Here is a 7,226-nt window from a genome sequence, read left to right on the forward strand (position 1 = left end):
GTTTTTATGCATTTTAGTGAAGGCATTTATGCGTCTTAGTGCAATTTTGTACTTAGAAAGTTCTTTACTAATAAATACGTTTATCAGTAACTTGGTTAGTTGTAAGGGTGCCCTGTTTCTTCAATCTCAAGTTACATCTGGGAGGAAAAGCTCTTTTGGAGCCTTAAATGACCCACGCGACACCAGATGCTGCCATTCACTGTTTTTACCTGCTCTAGGTAGGGGACCCTGGCCTAGGGATTACAGACGGCCCCTGACGTATGATGGTTCGACTTACAGCTTTTCAACTTTACGTTGGTGTGAATGCAATATGTATTCAGTAGAGGCTGTATTTCGAGTTTTGCATTTGGATCTTTTCCAGGGCTAGCAATACGTCAACAGTACTCTCTCCCGATGCTGGGCAGTGGCGACGGGCTGTGGCTCCCGGTCACCAGCAACTGACGTACAACTGTTCTATACCCCTACGACTGTTCTGTTGTGCACGTTCAGTTCACTATTCAGTCAGTTGCATGCGGCACTTTTTTATAAAACCGGCTTTGTGTTAGATGATTTTGCCCAACCGTAGGCTAACGTTAAGTATCCCGAGTACGCATAAGGTGGGCTAGGCTAAGCTATGATGTCTAGGTGGATGAAATGCATTTTTGACTCAGGATATTTTAAATTTACGATGGTTTTATCAGGAGGTAACCCTCTCATAAGTCAAGGAGGATCTGTATTAGCTAGCATCTCAAGCTGTGCCTTTTTATTTTTATTTTTTCAGCCATGATCTTTCCAATGATGTTTCACATGGGACCCCGAAACAGATGAGATAATTGGAGAAGCAGTGGGACTTTCTGAGGACATGTAGGCCAATCACTGAGTTCACTTCTTGAAAATTAGTCACCTTGTAAAATTTAAAAAATATGTGTATGTGTATATATATGTGTATACACACACACACACATATATAAACAAATAGAAATGAATAAAAATCATTGGCTTTGACAAATATGTTCAACTATCTGTTAAAATAGCTCTTGATTCTTAGTCCTTTCCACCATTTATGTCCATATAATGATGTGAGCCCAGGTCGTTGAAAAACCATGTCTCTAAGAAAGAAACGAGAAATTATCTATAACAAGAGAATTGTCTGAAACAAGAATTGTCTGATGGGAACCCGATCTCCGGTCCTAGCTCTCTTCAATTCAGTCCAACCGTCCTAATTTGTCAGTCACAATGAAACAATTTGGTGTTCATTAGCCAGATTCAGAGGTAAGGAACTTGAGACTTCAAAAGAAATCTCTCCTCCCAGTAGGCCAGTCTGTAGTCTCCTGGGGATGTATCCCCTTTTCTCTGCCAATCTGGATGTTTCCATGTACAGCCTACCATATTTTCTAGGAGGCCCTGCCTCAGGCCGCTCCAAAGCCAGGGGTTTGAACTCTAAAACCAGGTGTCTCTTCACTACACAACGTTATTCCCTGGTCCATGGGCTTTCAACTCTAACAGACTTTCTTCTTTTCGCCAGCCCGGCCAAAATAATTCCATTCCGTATTTGAGACCCAAATCACCTCTCACGTTCTCTCAGAAGTGACCCTTGGCTGCTTCTGTCCATACGGACGTTTCTGTTCTTTGAACTTAGAGCGGATACACAATTATAATGACACTGAAGACACATTATCTTGGATACCTTCTCTATCTGTCCGTTGCATTCTTTTCAAAGCTATACAGTACCTCTGGCTGAAACGAAAACGCAGGAAACAACACATGTTGGCAAGGATGCAGAGAAAGGGGAACCCTCTTACACTGTTGGTGGGAATGCAACCTGGTGCGGCCACTCTGGAGAACAGTATGGAGGTTCCTCCAAAAGTTAAAAATAGAGCTACCCTATGACCCAGCAATTGCACTAGTAGGTATTTACCCAAAGGATACAAAAACACAGATTTGAAAGGGCACCTGCACCCCGAAGTTTGTAGCAGCATTATCAACAATAGCCAAACTATGGAGAGAGCCCAAATGTCCATCAACTGATAAACGTACACACACACACACACACACACACACACACACACACACACACTGGAATATTACTCAGCCATCAAAAAGAATGACATCTTGCTACTGGCCATGACGTGGATGGAGCTAGAGGGTATTGTGCTAAGCAAACTGGGTCAGAGAAAGACAAATACCATAGGATTTCCCTCGTACGTGGAATTGAAGAAACAAAACAGATATACATAGGGGAAGGAAAAAAAGAGAGAGGGAAACAAACCATAAAAGACAACAGAGAACAAACTGAATGTTGACAGAGGGAGGAGGGTGGGGATGGGCTAAATGGATGATGGATGTTGAGGAGGGAACTTGTTACGAGGAGCGCTGGGTATTACGTGTAGGTGATGAATCACTAAATTCTACAGCGAAACTGATTTTACCATATATGCTGACGGGCTAGAACTTAAATAAGACATTGAAATTAAAAAATAAATAAAATAGGGGCGCCTGGGTGGCACAGTCGGTTAAGCGTCCGACTTCAGCCAGGTCACGATCTCGCGGTCCATGAGTTGGAGCCCCGCGTTGGGCTCTGGGCTGATGGCCCGGAGCCTGGAGCCTGCTTCCGATTCTGTGTCTCCCTCTCTCTCTGCCCCTCCCCCGTTCATGCTCTGTCTCTCTCTGTCCCAAAAATAAATAAAAACATTGAAAAAAAACATTTTTTAAAGAAAAAATAAATAAATAAATAAATAAAATAAAGAAAAGTGACGTGATACCTCTTTATTCGTAGACCAGGCTTTGCCTAGTTCCGTACGGAGAGACTTTTCTTTTGGTATCACACTTCGGCGTTACAATGTGGTCATGACTGTCATGGTACTTTTATCTTGGCATAGTGTTTATTCCAATGGTTATGTGGGTGGGAAATCCCTTCTGTTGAAGCTCTTGGGGTGAAGGGCAGAGACGTCACCCGTTTTTTGACAGAAGCTGTGCCGGAGAGAATGTTTCTGCACACCCTCACCAGCGCTGGGTGCCATAAATATTTGGACGGAATTTAGTGGCTTTCCGTGTGTTAGGTGAGCACACAGGAAGTGAGGCGCTCGAAAAAACATAAGTGCTCCCTTTCTTATTACTCTACAGAAAGGACTCTCTAGGTGTTGGGATGCTAAACAAGTTTGATCTCTCTGAATCCCAGCTTTCTTACCTGAAAGAGGGGTTAGGAGTATGTTAAGGATATTTCCAGAGCTGTTGTCAGGATTAAACAATGCAATGGAACTAAAGAACTGCGGGCATGTGCTCCTTGTGTTCCCGATGACGCCAGGGGGTAGGGCACGAGGTGAGGAAAATTAGCACCATCATCCCACCCAACAGCGGCTGAATGTTGGCCACACCCGGCTACCGCTGCAAGTTCTTGACTTATTGGCCCTTTTAACATTCGCCACCACACTGTGCTATTACCATCCCCATTTCATACCAGCTAGTGAGGAGTGAATCGCGGATGGAAACCTAGGCAGTCTGGTCCAGAACTTGAGATCGTAAATCTCCCCACCTTTTGGACATCAGATGCTGTCCAGCAGGTAGCCCGCCCTTTGTTTGTCTCGGCCTGACGTGCAGCCCCCACAGCACCTTCTTGCTAAGGCCGGGCCGGCTTCTGGGACCAGACTTTACCATCCCTCCGTGGGCGTGAATCACATGAATAAGTGCCACCTGCTGTGGTTCCATAAAAACACTGTAATTAAAGAGGACAGCCAGGGGAAAACAATAAACATACTTATTTCGGCCAGGTAAAACCCCAAAATCACAATTTACTTTATGCATCCAAAGACCGATTTGATCTATGCTGCATACTAGAAAAGCCCCACACCTAGTTAAGCCCTACATAGATCCCCACGGCCATAATTTTACACTACGCCTGTAGCAGGTGCCTTTAATCTGCCACGGGGGCGGGGGGCAGAGAGTAAGCCAGAGTAAGAATCGTGTATGTCAATTTTTAAATAGAGAACATTCCCCCATGCCCAAAGTGTACAGGTCATTTTATTGCAGTGGAAACACCTAACCTGTCCCGAGGCAGGGGTGGTGGTAGGGGATGGCGATCTTCTTGTGACATTACACAAGGACAGTGAGGTTGGGAGTGCCGGAAAGCACGTGTGAACTTTTGTTGTGCTCTTAGGACAGATGGAGGCAGGTCTGCGGGGTGCAGCCTCAGGCTTTCAAAAGAGGTCCCGCCTTGTGAACCGACAAAGTATACACAATCACACACAGGGAAAACGCCTGGAAGGTTATACAGCACAATATTAACTCCACACGGTGGGATTAGAGGACATTCTCATGTTTTAAAAGTGTGCTCCTGGGGTGCCTGGGTGGCGCAGTCGGTTAAGCGTCCGACTTCAGCCAGGTCACGATCTCACGGTCCGTGAGTTCGAGCCCCCCGTTCATGCTCTGTCTCTCTCTGTCCCAAAAATAAATAAATGTTGAAAAAAATAAAAAATAAAAGTGTGCTCCTAGGGGCGCCTGGGTGGCTCAGTCGGTTTAGTGTCCGACTTCGGCTCGGGTCACGATCTCACAGTTCGTGGGTTTGAGCCTCACCTCGGGTTTTGCGCTGACAGCGTGGAGCCTGCTTCGGGTTCTCTGTCTCCCTCTCTCTGTCCCTTCTCTGCTCATACTCTGTCTCTCTCTCGGAAACAAACATTAAAAAGAAATTTTAAAAAATGTCTTTCTGGAGGTGCCTGGGTGGCCCAGTGGGTTTAGGGTCTGACTCTTGATTTCTGCTCGGGTCATGATCCCAGGGTTGTGGGACTGAGAACTGCGTGGGGCTCACACTGAGCATCGAGCCTGCTCAAGACTCTCTCTCTCCTGCTACCCCTCTCCTCCATTCGTGCAGGCTCTCTCTCAAATAAAATTCAATTCAATGTTGGGCACCTGGGTGGCTCAGTTGGTTAAGCGCCTGACTCTAGATGTCGGCTCAGGTCCTGACCTCATGGTCTGTGAGTTTGAGCTCCAAATACGGCTCTGCACCAATGGTGAAGCACCTGCTTGGGATTCTCTCTCTCTGTGTCTCTCTCTCTCTCTCTCTCTCTCTCTGTCTCTCTCAAAATAAACTTAAAAAATGTCTTTCTGAATTGCCTGAAAAAAAACTTTTTTGAGAGAGAGAGCAAGATGCACAGGCTCCTTGCCCCACGCTGAGCTAGGCAGGGGCTCTATCTGACCGCTCTCACCACCGTGAGATGATGACCTGAGCCGAAATCAGGAGTCGGAGGCTTAACTGACTGAGCCGCCCAGGCGCTCCTGAACTGCCTGAAAAATTTCAATGAGGATCTATTTCTTTTAAACTCAGGAAAATGAAAAAGCCATCCTCTAAGAAGGAAACCCACTGGAAAGCAGAAGAGGCTGTGCCCTCCGGGTCTCTCTGTAACCGAATCTGGCAGTCTACCTCTGGTACTCAGCATGTCCTTGAGATGAATTCCAACCCATCCCGCAGCATGGCACCATGGGAAAGGAAGGCATTAGAGCCGGAGAGCTGGGTGTTGTGGTTCTACCACAGGGGCGGGTTATTCCACCAGTCTGAGTTTTGGTTTCTGTAGAGTGTAGACAATAATCCTACCCTTTTTGCTTTAAGTATTGGGGATAATACACAGAGGGTGTTTACCCAAGTCCTTGTCATTCACTGTTTCAACAACACCCATTCCCCACGCACCTTTTCACGCCATGCACTCCTCTGGGCACTGGCAATGCACAGAGGCTGCAGGGTTTTTTTTTTAGAGTATGTGCTTTCCAACTCTTTATTTTAGTTTAGGACATCCTCCATATCTGATCTTTCAATGTATTCATTTTCGTGGATGCAAAGCTACGCAATGAGGCTAAGGCACATCCGCTCTCGCCCCACCATCAAGTGTTGGTAGCCATCACCTGGGGCTATTTTAGCTTTGCCATCATTTAGGGCTGAAGGTGTGTTTCCTGGGTTTTGCCCTTCTTTGTAAAACAAAAAGAATGAGCTAAAAAAGCTAGAGTATGGAATACCACTTTAATATTACAGGCATTCAGCTTTATTGAAAAGACACCTTTGTTGTCCAGATACCAGGATCCTAACTTAGAGACATTTATGAAAATGTCCATAGTTGTTGAAGACCTCGTCTCTGTTAAGTTATATACGCAGCAAACACCAGAGAAGATAAAAACATGTTTTTAAGGGAGTCGAAGTGATACGGAAGGGTTGGAAGCGATGCCATCAATGTCTATAGTTCTGGGGGGAAATTTAAGTCGTTAAAGCCAGCTACTAGCGTGGACAATGATCGAACACTTTTTATGTGTCCTGTTCCAAGTGTATGAATGAGTTGAACTCTCGCATCGAGGAGGTATCATTCCCTCTCCCCATCTTAAAGATGAGAAAACTAGGCACAGAGGGATTACATAGCCAGGTTACAGGTAGTAAATGGTAGGGTTGGGATTTGAACCCAGGAATCTGCATATCCCTGTCCTAGATTGTACCTTGCGCATTGGTTCCCATGCAGCCTCGCTATAGCCTTAGGAACAAATGGATCGATTCACAACGTTTTGGAATCCAATCTGCTTGGTAGTAGAGAAACTCCTGGCTAGACACGACCTACGAACTCCGGTTGTTGGGACGCCAAAATTGGGAGTTGCTTGGCCAGAATCACCCACAGGACGCCTGCTACTCTATTCCTTAATATCTGCTGATAGTCAGAGAATCTTAGGAAGAAAACAGAAGAATTAAATCTCGGTGGGGAATTTATTTTCTCTACCTTAAAATTTTATTGGAACACTAGCTGATGGTCAAGTTAAATGAAATGTCAACAAACTCAAAAGAGCAAAGACCCTTGAAGGTACCTGGTAGGGGCTAGATGTTACTGAACTGGCTGGCGGTCTGGGGCCTGAAAGATGTCGAAGGAAAAATGAGATGCACATTCGGTTACCGCAAGTAATCTCTTTCTCGTTGGTGGGACAGAGGGCAGGGTCATGTGCTGCCTGCCTGAACCACCAGGTTCCTTGCTTTTCCTCTACAGGAAACCATAAGGGACTTTTCCCGATACTGACAGTTCCAGAGTCTATTAAGTCTGATTAAAACAAACAGCAAAAGAGCTAACGTATCTGTCACCAGCTCGTCAAAGGCTTTGTGACACTCACGGCAAAGCCACCGCTAGCTTCTGTGTCCCATCAGGTCTGCATGACTTCTGCACGACGGCATTTAGGGTCGGTGCTCAACTCGGGATTAGAAGATCTGATTGGCCGAGTTGTAGTTAAACTAG

At 45.7% G+C, this 7,226-nt stretch overlaps 1 long non-coding RNA gene across 3 annotated transcripts in view; it reads left to right on the forward strand.

Moving 5' to 3' along the window:
* LOC121015057 (uncharacterized) overlaps positions 1–1,063 on the forward strand; it is a 44,168-nt gene extending 43,105 nt beyond the window's left edge. For all 3 annotated transcript variants that reach the window (XR_005783584.1, XR_005783586.1, XR_005783585.1), the window contains exon 4: positions 761–1,063. This is a non-coding gene — a long non-coding RNA (uncharacterized LOC121015057). The remainder of the gene's footprint in view (positions 1–760) is intronic.
* Positions 1,064–7,226: the final 6,163 nt, after the last annotated feature.

The sequence above is a fragment of the Herpailurus yagouaroundi genome, unplaced genomic scaffold, assembly GCF_014898765.1.
Source record: "Herpailurus yagouaroundi ecotype Mexico unplaced genomic scaffold, PumYag 205, whole genome shotgun sequence".
Taxonomy (NCBI): Eukaryota; Metazoa; Chordata; class Mammalia; order Carnivora; family Felidae; genus Herpailurus; species Herpailurus yagouaroundi.